Raw genomic sequence first — 20693 nt, 5'->3', positions numbered from 1 at the left:
TGATGTGCGTGCGTTTAACAAAATTAAAACGATGACGGGACATATTATATACAACAACATATTTAGTAAATCGAACGATTTGTACAGTAGGTATCATATAATGTGCCTATATACATTATATTGCGTATAATATCTGATTGTGAGCTGCACTCGTACTATTATATAGTAATTCAGTCTGGAAACAGAGAGGGAGCGTGTCAAAGAAATCTCGAGTTTGAGAGTAAAAGGAAGTTAACAGGACGCATACAAAGAATATAATGCACATATATAGTTGCGTGTGAAAAGGACGTACACGACGACGACTGTGAAACACACGTAATACCTATCGTATTATACGAGAACATATTATATTGTATTCGGTATTGATCGATGGAGAGGACCAATTATTATGTACGAATCGGTTAAGACATCGAAAAGCGCACCTCTGACGTATAATAATATTATATGACATTCTCTAAAACCAATCGAACCAAACCATAATATTATGGTGCTCAACTTTGAATTATCACGTCGCACGCCAAATAAACTTTTACCTAAAACGATTCACTCGGCATATTATCCTAAATCAAACACACTTCTCACTACCAATCAACAGCTTTAACCCTAATCAAATACATGTAGTAACGTCATACAAATCGATCTCTATAGTTATAATACATATTACGTACAGGCTGTAGACCAACAAAAGTTGTGAGTGACAAACACCAATATATTACCACAGCAGCCGACCAAAGAGTATTTACATTTTTTTCCCCCGTCAACTGAAATGGTTTCATAACAAAACGGAATACAGATTACTTACTTAATTTAATATATTTAATACCATTAATACATCCATTTAAAATTATTTTTTTATGTCATAAAAACGAGCTTGTCATCGATAAGTGCATATTCTTCTTCTTGGAATTTAACATTATATTACAAGGTTTTGATGTCATTTTTTAGACACACCAACAATATGGTTAATATATTTTGAACCTTTATAAAATGTTAACAATAGTTTAAAAATATATTTACAATGTCTCATTTTAGACAGACATATTATTATAAATAATAATAATAATAATAATAATAATAATAATAGTAAAATACAATAAAGGGCTAATATCAATATAATAATAATATAATAATGACGAGTTTTATTATTATTGAGTCGTAAAATATACTAACGCAATTATTATTACTATAAAATATGTAAGCTTGGTTGTTTCGTTTTTGATGGTAAAAACATATTATTTATAACATTTAGCAAAACGAGCAAATCGACCCTGATTTACTCAATGGCTCAAAAATAACAAATTAAAAATGTTAGTAACGTTCATGCGTGCTTACATTTACAGCGTATAAACTGTATAATATTATAATATATTATTACTACTATTATAATATCAAATATGTAATACATTATTATCATTTTGACTCTTGTCGTTGGATATCTCGTATGATGGATGATAACACAAGTGTAAATAAAAGAGTAATTTAGTCATTCGTGAATCATGTGTACACGCTATCGGAAAATATCCATAGGTAATCGATGTTCGGAAAGCCAATATTTTTGATTGTCCGTTGTGGTGACATATCGAAATGTTTACAATTAACATTATGAATTTTTAGACATTTATATTGCTATAAGAAATATTATAAAAATAAAAATAGTGCGATACAGGGATAACCACAAAATACGATCTATCTATATAACTGGAGATTTAATTGCACTTTAGGGAGTGAGCTATATAATCTTCCAACACAAAATGAGCGAATTAATCACATAAAACAATGACTATTATTTTAACTTCGAGTAGGCTTTAAATACATTTTTTTGTTTAGGGGGGGGAGGGGAAGTCTTTGCTTAGAGAAGCACCACACAAACACTGCCTATGCGCCCACCATAAAACAAACGATATGGGGACGGTATTCAAATTCTGGCCAAACTCGATCATGGTAATACTGGTATAAAAGTGTAGCTGGAATAGCTACCAGTGTTATGGAACCGCCATAGTGGAATGAAAACAAAGAGATACCTGATAAAGTTGATGTAAGCTTATTAGTCACCCATATAGGCCCATCTGTTGGTGTTAATATGAACGTTCAAGCCAAGAATAAGACCAGGAAAAACTTCTGCGCTTTTAATATAAATATTTTTGTAGGTTAAGTATCTACAACTTTTTTTTGACCAATTTTTCATTATATCAATATGAATTAGTATAAATATCTCATATATGTTTAAATGTTTCATCAGAGGCGTAAAAAAATGTATTGGCATCGACAACAAGTAACACAATAATATGGCAAATAAAAATGTTTACAATATGAACTAAAAGCTGTAAATAATTAAAAAAAACTATTTATATTTTATACTTCTTGTTTCTACCTATACAAATATCTCAGATTAAATTTAAAAATAAATTTTTAACGCGTCCTGTAAACAATTTTAAAATGATTTGTTGATTTTTGTATACTGAATATCGACGTCACGGTTGACGCCGTGATATTAAAATATTATACTTACCTATTGTAGGTTTTTCAAAAATTATTATTAGGAATATATAAAATTTAATTCAACGATTAGGCGTAGATAAATACTTACTGAGGAGTGAAATTGAATCGAGTAAGCAATCATAATATACCACGGGCTTAACACCTTGTTTGCCTAGACGATTATGCAATATCATTCACCAACACAGGGACACTCTGTGCATATTTACAAAGCGGTATTATTAACAGTGTCGTATATGCACAACCGTCGTGAGAAAACGAGCGTCACCCCCAAACGAGGTAATTTTATTAATACATAATTTAATTAGATCATCGTAATTTCTCCAAACTCTCTCTCTCTCTCTCACACACACACACACACACACACACTTATTTATTTTAGACTGCGCACGCCGTATAATTATAATTGTATTATTGTACCCGAGCGACGTCCTATTGCGTTTCGCCCGTCGTCACTGATTAGTGATCGCGAAAACTGCATTTCTCTAAATAATTCTGTTCGGGAGTTGTGCACTGAACGTTCACACACGTCGCCGTGGCACGTAGAAAAGTAAACTTTCGCAAAACCACGGTAACTCATTAAAATTATTTACGAAACTGTAATGAGTGGGGAGCGGATACTACTCGTGGAGACTTAATATTCGCGCCTGGGCCTGACGATTCGAAAGTTTGCGTGGAAATTACTTAAGCCCCGTGGAAGTTTTCTTCTTTACGCGCGCGCAAATCTTTTCACACGTAAAGCGTTTAGGACACGGTGACTTGATTTTATAACGAGACAAAAACAAAATGTGGTATTAGTATAAAACAATTTGCTATTATAATAAATTATAAGGTACCTACTATTTATTATGCAAGAATGTTAAAAACTATTATCTAAGCCACAAAAAATTTTCATTGGAGCTAAATTCAATGAAAATGTTAAATGAACGAATAGGCACTTACGTATACAAATATACAATATCAATACATTTTGATGTCACAATTGGAAAACTTGTACCAACATAGAGTACAATGTACCACTATGAAAAAGAAAAGTTTTTAAATATGAAATCAAATTAAAACCGTATCGGGCGATTGCAATTTGAAACTGTAGTTTAGATTTAATTGTAACCCAAATTGATTGAACAATGAAGTAACCTTAACAATTTTTTATTTATACTTTGTATATTAGGGCTTAAATAAGTATAAAATAAATTGACTTTGCCAGTTTTCAAGAAATCCCTGGTTTTCTCAGCTTTGATTCTTGATTAAATATTTTTGATATCTAAAGCCGGAAAGAAATAACACAGATGACACTTTTGTGTCTTTTGATCCACATTCGTATAGAATTTTAAAAGGGGGTGAATATCGATTATTCGCTGTCGGGTATCTACTCCGGTGGTTTTCAGCTAGTGGGATGCAACAACGATTCGGTTGGTACGCGACTGTGTTCAAATAAAAATAAAAAATTCGAGAATTTGAAATTTCCAATTATAATGTTATTCTGTTATTTTGATATGCGTATTTTCCCTACGAATAAATAAGATATTATGCGTAAACCTTGCATGTACTTATTTACGTGTATATATGCCATATGGTTATCGATAAGTTCGAACAAGGCTAATTTAATATAGTTTATAAGCACAAAAACATAATAAAAATCATAATACGGTTTACTGATTATACGGCACTAAGCAAGCACCTATAACAATAGGTAATCAACTCAAATTTTTGCCGCGTACGGTTTTATTTATTTAGCTGTTACTCGACAAAGACGCGTGTGGTTTAATGTAATTTATTTATTTAATTCAATAACGATGTCGAGGAGCGTTTTCGAAACGAATTTAATGACAATCTCGCCTTACTTTCCGGTGACAATAAAAAAAAAACACGTAAGCGCAAAATCGGGACAAATCGATATAAATATTATACTACTGCAACTGTATCGATCCGCTGAATATAGTCCGCCCGATTGGCCGTCGGTTACCTACTTTATAGACATTGAATACCATCGCACGCCAATTATAATTGTTATTATTATTATACCGTTCGAATGTTATTTGGCACTCGTCGCTGCGCTTCGCCAAATCGTAATTATGCGCATATATACCTAGGTATCCTCCGGTTATCATAAAATATCGTATTGATCGTGATAACGATTTTGTACGCGTACAATAATATGGCGAAGTCAATCGCAAAAAACCACGGTCGCAGCAGCTAACCGGTGTTAAGAATCGGCGATTACCGCAATATTACTATACGGTTATTACCGCAGTTTACTAATAACGGGGCACCAGTCAAAGTGCCTGCGCAGCAGTGTACCCACATAATAATATCAGTTCGGTCCAATAATAATAATAATAATATGCGCTATCGGTACTACAGCTGCTGCTGATCGCCGATGTACATTTGCCGAAACTAGAGCTCGTACGACCGTCGTGGTGTACGCAAAGGGTTCGTATAACATATTATTATTATTATTACTATTATTATTTAGTAATTAAAAACAGTGGCCCCGCGGGCACTCGGACCTGACGGAGCTTAGACCCTTTAATATCACTCGGACGCCATATTATATGCTCGGTCCTTGTTTGCACTGCAGCCCGAGGCTAGTCTTATTTTCGTTTTGCGCCGCGTCTTCATTTGAAAAGGTTTCAGTCGTTTTGTTGTAATTCAAAAGACATCAACCGTAGGCACTTGCGACTTTTCGCCCTCACGAGCAGTACAACGCTGGTTCGAGTGTGACTTCCTATTATTTTCTGTGCGCAGTGGTATATTCAAAATATTTACACTGATGTTTTCGCATCGAACCATTTCGATATAAGTCAAAAATAAAAATAATCTGTGTGTGTCCGGTACGCACACCAGAAGTGAGTACTGGAATGGTAGCGGTGGAATTGGTTTAATTGATCATTAAAATACAAACTTAACATATTAATATTATATATTATATATATTTCGATGTGCAGTAGCAACGTTGTTACCGTTTACCATACTTCGTCTTATTTGACCATACAAATATGGTAGTTATTACTGTACACCTGATTACATGTCGCAGTAAATGCGAACTAGCGGAACCCACCCCCTTTCTGTAGCCACAGATTTCATGTAATACACAGTACCAGTCGTGAGGTAAATACTGTGCGCCCCCCCACTTTCGTTTAGGTATTCCTCACGGCAGTCGAGGACAGCAGTCAACAGCTTATATTGAGGGCGATCCCACTTCTGAAGTTGTAGGAGGCGCTACCCTTACGCCGACCCATTGTTAATAAATATTTGAACACATAAACTAATAATATTAAAAGAATAGGATTTAATACATAACAATCCAAAAGAACATAATACATAAAAAGTTAGCTTTTAAAAGAAAAAAGGTGTATCGTACATAACATAAAAAAATTGTGTGTTTCGTAATACACACATACACACACACAGTTGTACCGACAGAAGAATGTGAGAAATAGTGTAGCCAACATTACCCTATAATATAAAAAAATATGGCTAAACATTTACGTCGTCAATTGTTGTCAATAATGCGTGTCCATAACGCGAGGATTTGATAAAGGTGATAAAATATTATAATAATAATAATTAATAAAAAAAAAATGATTATTAAATGCTATGATTTCGGCAAAAATTAGTTTAATCTACCGTATTACAAAATACAAATAGAAAAAAACATAGTTATGTCCAACTAATGTAAATAAACTATAAAATACCCACAGGAATAGAGGCTGACACACCGTCTCCGCTGAGAATCTTTTCCCGCATGCAATGATTTATCATTAAATTCAAATTTAACACATCCATTACAATGACCTGCCCAATGATGAGGTGGGTACACTGTCTATCGAAACCTTTTACACAGCACGGTGATTTTTTTGTTTTTAATTTAATTTTATACCTGATCAGTCATCGACTCTGTCTTAACGAGCTTTGTGTTTTCTCCAAAATTTCATGCGTAAAGCCTATATACATTTACGTCAAAGCGTTTAATTTTTTTTTTTTTGTTAAGCGGTGAATATTGAAGAATGTATAATATTACTTTGAACAAGACTTCCATTAGACGGAAGTGTATGCACATATTTTTCAGTGGAGGGCAGTAAAAACTCTATAATTAAACGATGATTTTAATTTATAAGAATTATTATTAATAATTTAAAATTCAAAAATTGCAATAAATATTATTGTACATTCATCAACATTCCAATAAATATAAAATTATATTAATAATAATAATTTAAAATGTATTTTATAAAATATATAAATATTAATAAAAATAAAGTGACTATGGTTGTAATGTTAATCCCCGAGAATGAATAGTATGAAACATTTCACAAACTAGTTTCTATCATAGTTATATTTTATTGATTTAAATTTTAACATCAATATGCATTAATTTAATCCTTTAGTATTAATTAAATATTGATATTACCTACCTAATCAGTTTTAAATTATAGAAGTAAACTTTTTATTAAGCTCCAACCATTGGCTAATAGTTTTCTGTCCAAAATTGTATACTCAATAATGCTTATAATAGTTAAAATTTTGTATTATATATGCAAAGACAAGTTAATTTAAATAAATATGTTTTATTATCGAATTTAATTAATGTATGTGTAATGTATGACGAGTACATAATGGTATTATAAAAATCTTTGCTCTACATGCTAATTCTATTCGGAGTGCAAACGAATAATAATTAACAAGTTACTAGTGTTTTATGACAATTTTCACAAGTTAAATAATAATAATAATAATAATAATAATAATAAAATATTCAAAAACCCGAGAAGAAAATTTTAATCGAATATTTGTCTTTCTCAACTTCTAAAGTCAAATATTTGAATATGAAATAATTAAAAAAGTAAAATAAAAGTATTCTTTGTTGTTAAAAAAAAAACTTTCACCGTAAATCTTCGAAAAAATAAACTTACATACACCGAAAGCCTTACCTACATATTGTATTATTTTTTTTAATAATTTATCGAAGTTAAAGAAAACAAAATTAATATTTTTTTTTCATTTGAAGTTTTCCAATTTAATATTTTTTCCAACGCATATATATTATATACAATACATTTCCCTGTCCAAGATTGGCTAATAATATTATAATATCATACAATATAATGAACAATGTATTATTTAAAAATTAAGTCTCTACTCCCGTGTAATGATTTTGAACAATATCGTCTTCAAGACTAAATGCAGTTTTGTCCTTATATTATATTAAACGATATACCTCCTACTTATTTGTTATTTGATTAAATCGTAACGACAAGTAAACTAATTAAATTACTATTAGTATATACCACGGTACTGGTATTTGAACGAAATTAAATCTATTTTAGATTGTAAACGGAGCAAGAGACGTAATGCATTTACGACAATGTGCGATGGGTAAGGCCAAGTTTTCAAGCAAAAAGTGTATTTCAAAAGTTTTATGTGGCAAGTTTCTAGAACGAAAACTGTACGTGGCCGATGCGCGATGGGTTCTTTGAAATGGGTCATTTTTCACTTTTCAACGGAATTTGGCGAGTGTGTGAGAAAAAAACTACTGAAAAATTAAAAAGAAACATGTGAATCGTTAAAATCATGGACGTGTTAAGATCAAGGTTATATTTCATCGTAAATTGGAAATTTATAAATCCAGAATTTATAAGCCTGGTGACATATCCCGGATTTTTTTATACATAAAATAATATTTATTTTCTCATTTTTCAAAAATAAATATTCAACTATTATTTTTTAATGATCATAACATGCGTTTATACAAGTTATGTTACTCTTATCGAATACTCATCACTGTTTTCTATTATTCTAAACTATAGTCGCAGTTCGTATAGTGTAAAATGAGATTGTTTAATTTGTTGTATGTATTTTCCTTACCTAGAAATACTTTCCTACATATACTTACTTAAGTATTTTATGTACGTACACAGATACCGTGGTATGCCGTATGAACTATACCTATAGAAGATCGATTGTGTGCCGAGAAATGTGTCTTAATTTACCTGTTACTTATAACCTACTCATATGGACCTAAATATCAAATCCAAACGACGAAAAAATACAAAAGGCGAGAAGAGGCGATTGCTCTCGACAAAATATTTTCCATCATAAAGAAATGATATTATACGGTGACTGCGAAATGCATCCACTGAACCTCGGGTATGCGGGACGTATTATATGATGGATATAAGAAGTCCGTTTTTCTCTCCAGTCAAAAGCATCCGGTGGCGTATTATAATAATATAGGCGAAAGCACGAAGGCGAATAATTTTCTTGAGATTTACCGCTGCTAATTGTTATCCGTCGGCTTCGTTTTCTACAAACGGTTTCGGGTGACGTTGTATAATAATATCATCATCATCATCATCATCATCGCTATCGCTCTCTGCCAGTGATACATATCGCAATACGCCAGGGTAATAATTAATATGGGTGATTTGCCAAATGCGTCCTCATCCCATTTTATCCTTTCCCCTTTATCCTGCATATTTGTTCGAATCCTAATTTTGTAATTTTTAAGCATGCCCACCTACTTAAAGACCAGAATATTATTTTAAAATACCAACTTCACTTTTTTTTATTCTATCGAAGGCTATAAAATAATAATTGTTAAAACATAAAATATATGCAATCTTTTTTAGTCTAGCACTTATCATACACAGATAATTTTATAAATTAACATATGAACAATACAGTGGGGTCCTAGCCCCCCCCCCCCCCCCAAGCTGTATTTCTAAACAATTTTATATTGTTAAAAACAAAATTACAAAAAAAAAAACCATTAAAATTGTCTGAAAATTATGAAATTGCCCCCCCCCCCCTTAATTGTGTCAGGAACCACCCCTGGTCCTATCATATCATTATCATCCCTAGTACGTACATTCTATACAGTTTAATTACAGAGAACACAATATTTTGAATTCCAAATTATAAACATATTATTACTTACATAATATTCAAAATAATAATCTGCTCGATAGTTTTCAGTAAACTATTAAGGCATTCGTCCTGTTACAGCACACAACTGGCATAAAAAAAAAGTAGGATACTGTTTGAAAATTGTATCTGTATAAGGAGTATTATAGCCGTATACCTAGGTGCATAATTAAATGAAATAAGGTAGTGAACAATACAAGGCGTATATAACTCAATAATCCACTTCTTTCACACGTGTGATGTACATCATATGAAAACGAATTTGACGTTTTATTTCACGTGTGAAATAATACTCCAAGCTCAATCAAAGACCTGACGCATTGTACCTATTTGCACAGTGACGTGGACACGTAATTTTAGAATGAAGGGTAGCAGAAGTATGGGGAAAAGTCAAAAGAAAACCCAAGGACAATAAGGCAGCAATACAAATTTTCAAATACACCAATATAATATAGTGTACCAAATACGTCTTTACTGTTTATATATATACGAGTACAGCTTTGTTAAAAATGTTTTCAAAATAAATAATAAAAAATAGTATGAAGTCTTTTATTTTTGTAGAATTTGTGGAGTGTTTACAATAAAAATATTTAATACAATTCCTTTGTTTATTTTCTGAGTATGAGAAATTCTCGTAAATTATAGCAAACGGGTATTTTAAAAATTGCACCACATCTGAGCTGTACTTATAAGTGATAGTCTATGATATTTAAAAACACTTGTTGCCACCATCAACGTGCATGATTATAATTTGTAAAAACTAAAAAAATATTCCTGTGTTCATGTTATTTGAAGTAATAATTTGTTACTGTTGAATAAATTAGAACAGTATTGACTTTAAATTTATGATTAATAATTGTATTTAATGTTTAAATAATTTAATATTAGTATGACACCGATACATTTTAACGTGATTCAACCACTGTATGGAGATCTACAATGATTGTTCCGTTTGCGAAAAGTAATCTCCCGTAAATGCTGAAAAAGAACAAAGCCGGTCCCTAAAACGTTTTACCGATTTCATCCAATCTGATTTAGTACTATTTACCGTACATGTAATTCAATAAATTTGACATCCCGCTTAATCCCATTAAATTGAAGTTCCGCTTTCACTTTGACGTTATATTCTTTTTCGTCATACATAGTTTAACGCGTTCAACGTACCCATACATGTAATATGTTCATATTTTTCCAAGATTATTTTTATAACCAATAATAAAAAGATAAAATATGTTCTCGAAACATCACTAGCCGGAGTGTAAGCTTCTTGCAAAAGTTTATGTAGTTACGTTTTTCTTTTATTATTTTTTCTTTTGATCTGGAAGTGATGATGGAATTCCACATAAGAAAAAATTCTGAACGCAGTGTATTTGGTATGGAGATAAACATTTGTGTAGAAAAAATAAATAAATGTAGATTGTATAAAAAAAAAAGATTTTGGATTTTTAAGATTTCTCTTTGACAGAATATGACGAGATTAAACTTTTATAATATTACACAATTTTTGAATATTCCTACGTTTAGTTTCCATGCATTATGGTAAAATACAACTCCATGCCACAGTATAGTTAAAATATTAACGTAATACGGTAAAACTATTGAAAATGTATTTTACCAAAAATGATTGAAAATGTAAAACTATAATATTATATTACTACGGTCATCGCAGAAATGTAATACGGATCTACAGCAATCTTTTACGGTACTCATTTAATCCAATTTTTTTCATTTCACCGTAATTCTAAAAGTAATATAGCTATATTAATTTTAATAATATATATTACTCTAAAGTAGTTTTAAACGCTTAAACTGAATTATTCAACTGATTGCGAGAAGCATGTGATATACGAATCATATGGGTTAGGTATAGATAAGGGCCATCTCAAATAATATTTTTTGGATAAAAACAATCATCAATGCAAAAACCAATTACCTCTAAGCGTAGATGAGAACCTAGAAATCTGGAAGATCCATTTTATAGTACCAATAATACTGTTTATTTACTATAATAATAATTATTATTATTAATTTTCTATCTGTAGTAGGTATAAGTAAGAAAAAATGCATATAATAAGTTAAATAGTTTTTCATTAAAACAGTCGTAATTTGATTATAACGGAGGTTGAGCATTTATTTTTTTATTGTATTAAGCTTCGACATTTATAGTCATTAGTCTGAAGGTTATTAAGTAGGTTTTAAACTGTGAGAGAGGGTACAGTCGTTTAGAACACGTGTATGTGGTGAGAATTTTTAACTAAAATAAGTGAACTAGTGGCACCAGCTGATGATAGACCTCAGAACATGTTTGTGGCTGAAGCCAAACACCAGCTACGTTGAGAACGGTATAAGTGTTACACTACCAAGTTCATCAGACTCGTCAAAGAAATTTAGTTATCATTGCATATAACATAAACAGTACCTACCTACTTACTGCAGTATTGAGAATAGATAATGAAAATGTCATCTAGAAAAGATACAGATAATTTCATATATATTTATCTAGATAAAGAGAAAGATAAATACATTTTACATTTATAAATTGATATTATTTTGATCAGATAAGCCGCAACGAAAATGGCTAAGTAATGTTACATAATATATTTTATAATGTAAAACCGTAACTATTGTTGACTATAATTATTAACAGTTTTCTCAGGAAAATAAATTATAAATAGTGAAACAATTTTATTTCCGACCTGGATGAATCTACCAACGGAACCATATTATAATAATAGTATGTAGTTGGTGTAAAACACAATAATAATTATACCTACACTCTAATAATTGTTTGGGAAAAACAATAATCGTTTGTTCAAGCATTTTGAACATTTATTTTTAAACTATTATAAATATAACAATTGTTTTACTTTTGTGTATAGAGTTATGCGGTTTTTTTTCTTAAAAATTATATAACGCGTGAACAGTGTTTTAGCCGAGTATTTAATTAAGATTTTGAAAAGATATATAAGAATTTAATAATATGTATGCACACGTGCCGAAAGTGCTCCTGGGTAATTTAGTATGTGGCACCAGTGAAAAAAAGAGTATAATAAAATAAACCTAACGTAGACTTGTCAAAACAAAAATATCAAATAAACAAAAATTACATATTAAACATTTTATGAACTATCGTTCATTTTAATCTTATAAATATTTTACAGGTTTTAACGGTGCACGTCGTAATTAACAATGATATCTTTAATTTAAAAAAAATGTCACACTTGATAGATATTTTAAAGATATAATAGTTTAATAGGTATCCTCATACTGCATTTTTTACTGAATCTTTTGAAATTTTAATGCAGTATAGTCACAGCCCTAACTATTAATAATAATAATAATAAGGATATTCTTTATTTATTTATTGGTTATCTTAGATTACATAATATCTACTTATCTAGATAAATGTATTTCAATCGTATTTATTTTTATTATACCACTGGGTGGTCGTGAACAGTAAAAACAGATAGACTGGAATACACAAGACAATTTTCAATAAGTAACTACTTATATATAGGAATAATATTATAACAGCAAAAATACATTCAATAAAATATTAATAGCCCAGATAAAAATCTTAAAATATTTACCTATTGAATAATGGCAAGCCTACTCATTTTACAACGGTAAAGCCTTGGGCTTGATCGATTTACCTTACGGAATTTCGAGTGTTTAGAAACATATTTTGAATACAATTTAAGATCAATTTAAAGGAATGAAATACACTCAAATTATCATAGGTCCATTATATACATATAAATCGAATTCAAAAATTGCCAAGATTCGACCGAAACAGAAAAACAAATGTTATACTATAATTATTATTTTTAGTCATTATTGTTTAAATATGTCTTCCATACAACCCCCGTAGGCTAAATTGACAATGTACATGAGGCCTAAGAAAACCAAAAAGAAAACAAATCGAGTAAAAATTTCAACCGAATAAAATAAATACATAAATAAATATGATATTTATCAAGAAAACAATCCCATCTGGCGGACACCTATTTTTTCTTTACTGTATCCGAAGAAATTTGCGTTACAATATTTTTACCCAACTTTCCGAACCGTTGTCAGTTATAGATAAATAAATAAATTACTGAGCGACCTTTGGGTTTCGTTTTAATGAAGCAATTTATAAAGTTCAGTATCCTCTGCGCAAACAAAATAAATCTTTAGAATATAACCAGATGACTATGCACGTAAGTTAAAAAGTTTTTTGATCGACCGGTTTTAGCATTTAATATTTCAATTAAAACATGCAATATACGCATGGACGTCCATTCGTTCCGTTTGTGATGTCCAAAAGTTGTCGAATTATATCTATCGTTAATTTTTCTCTGGTTTATATTGGATTGATATTTTTTCGTTGTTATCGTTAAAAATGTCAGGATTTTGTCACTATTCTAATCGTATATTGAGTATTTAATGACATTCATAATAATATTGTCGTTTGATTCGTATATTTAGTCATAATATTTCATATATATCGTTGTATTATTATCCTCGTATTATGCGCTTGAGGTTTATTTTTTAACATAGCATTTGAATGTAATTAGTTCATCGGTTATTCCAGTTTTGTCTGACGTAATATTATATTGACCCAAATTAAATTCAAATTAATAAATAATAATAGATATTTCATTGGTGTTTTTAAAATGATATTATGCTTCTTCTAATTTATTTGGTAATTTTAAACGCAGTAAAGCTTTGAGGTTTAACATTTCTGTTAAAGCCATTTCGAGTATGTGCTTTACGAATCGCTAAGTTCATATCTGCCTTTTCGTTCAAACTCTGTGCTTGGAACTTTTAAATTCAGTTTTTGTACGACGTCGACGTGTTGAAGCTATTATTTAACAGCAATTTATGTTTTTTACTTTGTCTAAGAACATTTTTTTTTAATGTCAACTCAACGAAGAAAATTGTTGTTAAGGATATTCACTGTATTATAATATTAAAATGTTACAACTCTTAACAATAATATTATAGAAAACTAACCGTTTTATACTTGAATATAAACATTGAACATATTATAATAATGTTAATAATATTATTTGTAGGCTTTGTATAGTTAGATTTAAATATATTATAACATTGTTGAATTTTCGTTTTTCTAAATAATTGCTTAAAAATGTATTTTCCAAAGCCCGTTAAAATGCCAATGTATGGCCGTCACTTGAGAATATGAATTATCTAAATTAAATCCCAGTATTTACCGAAATTTATTTTTGTGATCCTGGATTTTATCTATAATATTTATGAAATTGTTACTTGCAGCGACGCAATGAAATTCGTGGATTTAATCCGTCATTTATTTATTTCTTGTCAGAAATACAAAGCCATTTATATGTATTTGAATCTAAGTATTATAGCATTAGAGGGTTGAGTAATAAATATTTCTTTATCTCAAATGCTTTTTAACCAAATAGAAAATATTATTTGATGGAACATTTATTTATTTTTTATCCAAAATTGTATTTTGTTGCTTAAAATAATAATATATAGTTTATAGTTTATAATTATTTTTAATCTCTCGTGTGAAAATGTTTGAAATAAATAACTTTGGTATTCGATGGTACCTAATGTATTTAGCACACTCAAGTTAGATACCTGAGCCGAGTTGTATTTTGGCTTATATAATATTATAATTAGTCTTTCAAAATTATATTATGTTAGTTATTAGTTATTGTTTAGTTATATATTTAATCTAATAATACGTATGTAATAAGGATTACATAATATTATTATTATTTCACATAATATGCTTATATACTAAGGCTGAAAATTCGCGGACCCGAATTGTTTATTGTGAATTTTGGTGCTCAAACTTCAAACAAATAGGTTTTAAATTAAAACGGATTTTATGTGGGTCGATAAGGATATACCGTAAGTGTAAAAAAAAACGACACTGATCAATAATTTGAACATGACGCTGATGAAAGACTTGTAGTATATGACATATTATGTATATATGTACTAGCTATAATATTATATTATTTATTATAAACAATCAAAATATAAGATGCCCTTAAAACACAATAACTATAACGATTTAAAAAGCTTAGAAAAATATAGGTACGTATGCCTTCGAATATATTATCGCGTAGTTCACAGATAATAATTGTAGTGTTACGGACGATTTCTCGTATTTGAGGATGAAACGACATGCAAAACCTAAGGGATGGAGCCACGTTTGAACGGTATATGTGCTTTATTCTTGAGGAGACTCAACCGCGTAACAGTAACTATTTATAAGGGTTGCCGTTTAGATGGCTTTGACAAAATATTTAAGACCAATGAAACCGTAATGACACGATTCCGAGAATTTTCGACGTATTTTTAAGGCGGTCGCATTTTGTTTGTGCTCACTAGACCAATAATCCGACCGAAACGACGCAAAGTACACTGTGATGCATGTCCTATTCCATTTCCTGAAAACAGATTTGGATTATTTTGCCTTTTACTTCATAGCGTACGTCGAAAACGAATTACTCACATTTATATTAATTAACGTATCATGGGTAGATACTTATCATGCAATATTTCAGGAAATCAAATACGGGTTTCCTAGGTACTCGTAGGAAAAATTAATTAAAAAACTCAATTTAGTTGTAAACTGTAAAGCAAATATTATGTGCTTTAAGTTCATAATACTACATACAAATATCATATCACTGTTAAGTGTTAATACGAAATGTAATATTATATTATGCGTATCGAAAATGTATATAATATCAACAACAATGGCAATAGTTATAGTACGTAAAAGTCAATAATAGATATTTCGAATACCTAGGTAAAATCCAACAACAAAAAACGAATATTTCGAAATACAATAAATTGCATGGCTATACTGTAGGTCGTTGTAGTTTTCACCATTCTAGTGCGTTAGAAAAAAATATGTTCGTACGGGTATTAGGTAAGTCTCCAATTATGTTAATCCTCAAGTTTCCATTTAAATATGCATTTGTTCAAATTTTGTTAATATTCCTGTTTTGTAAATCTTAAGTAAGTACATTTATATTATTTTTATTAAGACCATAATTAAATATTAATTTTTTTCTACTTTTCAATTAGCGTCTTGTGGCGTACAGACATCTTTTTTTCAAATGAAAACCCCATTTTTAATTGTACATTTTTAAGCAAATTATTTTATGAAAACTTTGATGTACCTATATAGGTAAGTATTAGGTAGGTAGGTACTAATTAATCGAAATATGGAATGAGTATTTTTTCTGACTAATCAATTTCTATACTGTACCAACTCCAAGAATAATTTATTTATATTTCATTACAATAGATTTAAAAGATATCTGGGGGGAAGTAATTATCACGTTGATCCTCCCCTCTCTCCGGATCAGTAGTTTAACTAAAAGATTTAAAAGATATTATAATATTAACATTTTATAACCTGTGAAAAATGATCTGATATTTTAGAATATATATTTTTATTTTATGTAAAGCGATTATTATTTTATCGCCACACTCCTTAAATATTGTATAAAATATCTAAAGGCCGTATTCGTAGTTGATGATTAAGAATAAGTATTGCTTAAGCCATATATTTATGACTCGAACGAGATTCATAAACGAGACTTTGGCTAAAGAAAAGAAAAAAGTATTACTTAAATTAAGATCGGTCGAGACCTACCTTAAGCATTGCTTTTAGTATTATTATTACACATTTTTTATTTTTTAAATTATCAAAATTAGCGTAAGCAATAATCCTCTTCAGCATTGACTATGAATAAGACCCTAATTATTTTAAAATACATTAAATGGTCTCTAATAGTAATTCCTAAAATCAGAATTTGAATAAATACATTATTTTAATGGATTAAAGGAAGGGGGTGTTCGGATCACCAAGTATAGTGATAACGGCATTTTGGTGATCTAGAGCCAGCGTGCATTAGGTATACATCGTGAAAATAATATGCATCTCGTGCGCATTTTTGGTTTTCTCGCGGAAGACAAGTTAATTCCAGTGATTATTTCCTTGTCATCGAGGGATGGTTCGGAAGGGGAGGGAGTTATGCGCAGGATTCCGTTTTCCCGTTAAACGGAATACACATACGACCTACAAAGTATAATAATATGTACACCGGTCGGGCCGTTATTCCGTCTGAGAACAATGCAATTTTTATTATTTCATCCCCTGGTAAAGACAGAGGTTCTCAGACTGTTTATTGCGATGACAGAAAACGAAACTATACGACACGAGGCGTTTTTGTTTTTGATGTGCCTACAAACTATTTCTAAACTAATAATTTTGTATTTTAGTCAATTTCCTGTACCACCGCTGCAGTTGTAGTTTGAGATCCACTGCATCGGCCTAAAAATATACAATATTATATCATCATACGGGGCGTGATACGCTAAAACGTTATCGCCACGCTTCGAACGTGTCTACACACACACACACACACACACACACATATAATAATAATAATATTAAACCGTACATTATTCAAGGTGGCGGAACAATAATAAGGAATATATAAGGATTGCCATTAAACGCGGACAGACAGACGCGGAGCCGCCGAGTGGCTGTTGAAATGCGCGGCACCGGATTTATGGTTTTTAATAACGTAGCGCCCGTCGGGTGCGGCAAAAGAACTTATATATATATATATAATATTATGTTCTGCTTTTCCCGTACGACGTATTATATTATATTCTACGTCCTGACGTTCGTGAGAGCGGCCCGACCGTAGTTGTACGGCTACAATCGTTAGGGGTTTTTCGCGGCTCCCGTTTCGGCGAAACGACCTTAGGTATAAACTATATAGTCACGTATATGTATAATAATATATTATATAATATAGTACTGCTGCAGGTGTATAATAATATAATGCTGGCTGGCTGGCTGGCTGGCGGGAGCGTTGTCGGATAAAATGACGACAACCGACCGGAACCGCGGGGTAAAAAAAAAAGTTTCATTTCCTATCAAAATAAGAAATTATTACAACAGGAAGGGAACGACGAGCGGGTCGACTCGTTAGACGAAACAAAAATAACCAAAAATAAAGAGGTGGAATTCGCTCACTCCTTCATTAGGTTGACATTAAATATGGCATTACGGCACGGAGAGAGGGAGAGCTTCTTTTTTTTCCTTTTTATAATTATTGTAGTATTTTCATCCTTTTTTTTGTTTTTCGTTTTCTTTTCTCCGATAGGTACTTTTTTTCCTCCGCCGCGCCGGGAAGTCAAATAAATTTAATCACGAGCGTTTAATTAAACGTTTGATTGAAAGACGCAAGAACAAAGAGCAACGGCTATTAATTAAACTTTCGAGTGGAAAACGTTTTGTGGAAACGGCTTAAACCTTTATAGGTGCCCACTGAGCCCTGTAAGAGAGAGAATATATTATTATATACCTTTATATCTATGAATACGCGTCTGCCTGGACAAACCGTTTAAACAAACATTTAATTTTGCTCCTGCAAATGTTCATTGTGTTCATCCTTTTCTGCGCATTTATGAACTTTGTAAAAAAAATGAACTTAAAATCATTTAACCCAGACAACTTTTGGTAACAATACAAGTGATGTTAATAAACGCCATAAACTCTGTATAACAGAAGATTTAACAACAATAAGAATATAATTTATATTGTACATAATATCTGTTTTACCGTTACGTTTATATTTTAATTTTCCCTTTCCATCGACAACACGATTTCGTACACACAATGGACGACACGATAAGTACACACGGGTGAAATAAAAAATATAAATGCCGATACACGGCACATGAATAAAAGAAGCAACAAAACGTGCGATATAAACTAGGTAGTTCTGAAAATGTACTAATGCTGGTTAAAGTATCCATTGTATCAACGTCTAACTTTGTTTAGTTAATTTTAAAAACAATACGTCAAGTTAAAATAATGTATATTATGCATATTATTTATAACTGCACCTATATGAAAATATTATTAACTAATTAATGAATTATTTTCTTTTGTCTTATTATTGCGCTGTTCATAATATGGTTATTTAAAATTAAAATAATCAAATTAATATTCCTGCATTTAATCATTTAACTGACACAAATCCATAGTGGCCTAAACCCATCCAGCAAGTGTGTAAGGTGGAATATCAAAATCGTTAGTTAATTTGAAAAAATTGAAAGTTGCACAATATCTATGCATGACCCAGGTGGCCATAATTAAAATAAATGTATGGTATACTTTTTAACCGATTTAAGTTAATGTATTATTTCTCGTACCTAACTTAAAATATTGAATTATTTTAATTATCGGGGAATTCGAGTTAATTTTGGTAATTAGTTTGCACACCTTTCGAAACCAACCATCAAACTGTGGCTTATTTAAAATGTTGAAAATATTCTCTTTAATTAGGTTATCTGGTGATTAACTATAAACAGTGAAAATGAAATGTTCAAGTATAGGATCAAACATTCAAACATAAGCAATATTTTAAATTTAATGTTCAGTATAACTGGTATTACGTATTTAAAGATTACTGCTTGTGCATAATTATAAAAAATCATTAAAAGAAGATTTAAATTTATAAATTCTACTATAGTAAAAAACGTTAACGTTTTACAATCTGTTATCGATAATGTGACAACGTGTGCATAGTACCTACATTTAAAAGTTTAATATGTTCATTTATTCAACACAATATCTAATATTGTTTTAATTCTGTATTTTCGTGCTCAATGTTTCAGTGTATAATCGCATTTCAAAATTGTATGTAAACAATACAAACGAGATAACAAAAATTAAATAACGAACTAAGTCTAAAAACTATTTTATTTGTGTTGTTATATTCGGAGGACATTTGTGATCTCAGACTTAAGGAATTATGTTTAATAATTTGTTCTAACAATGGTTGTTCGCAAACATAATTTTTTGTCCATTAAAATAATACCCATATAACAAATTTACTAAAAGTACTACACTGCAACAATCCGATAATAAACTTCTTATTAAGTGTATGTTTTTTTCGTTATTTATAGAGGTTCATATTGCTAATAATTGAGATAGGCACCTAATTTATTATTTTATTTTTTGCTGTAGGCATAATATGACGAAAATCATAAATATTAATGTTAAGACAAATACCATGTTAACATAAAATATAAGCAACTGAAAAAATTGTTTGGAACTATGTTTTAGTATTTTATTACTGTTACGAGTAAGTATATTATTAAATACGTATAATATTGTGTATGATGAAATGTAATTCAAATCAACCCATTGATATCAGACATGTCACATGTACCAATGAAAATTAATATAA

The 20693-nt window shown here is 30.3% G+C and overlaps 1 protein-coding gene across 1 annotated transcript in view; it reads right to left on the bottom strand.

Moving 5' to 3' along the window:
- Positions 1–20693, bottom strand: part of LOC132945330 (uncharacterized) — a 151576-nt gene that overhangs the window by 26011 nt on the left and 104872 nt on the right. The gene's annotated exons all lie outside the window — the stretch shown is intronic.

Source organism: Metopolophium dirhodum, chromosome 5 (genome assembly GCF_019925205.1).
Source record: "Metopolophium dirhodum isolate CAU chromosome 5, ASM1992520v1, whole genome shotgun sequence".
NCBI lineage: Eukaryota > Metazoa > Arthropoda > Insecta > Hemiptera > Aphididae > Metopolophium > Metopolophium dirhodum.
The sequence above is the reverse complement of the archived record's forward strand: the minus strand, read 5'-3'. Positions and strand labels throughout refer to the sequence as shown.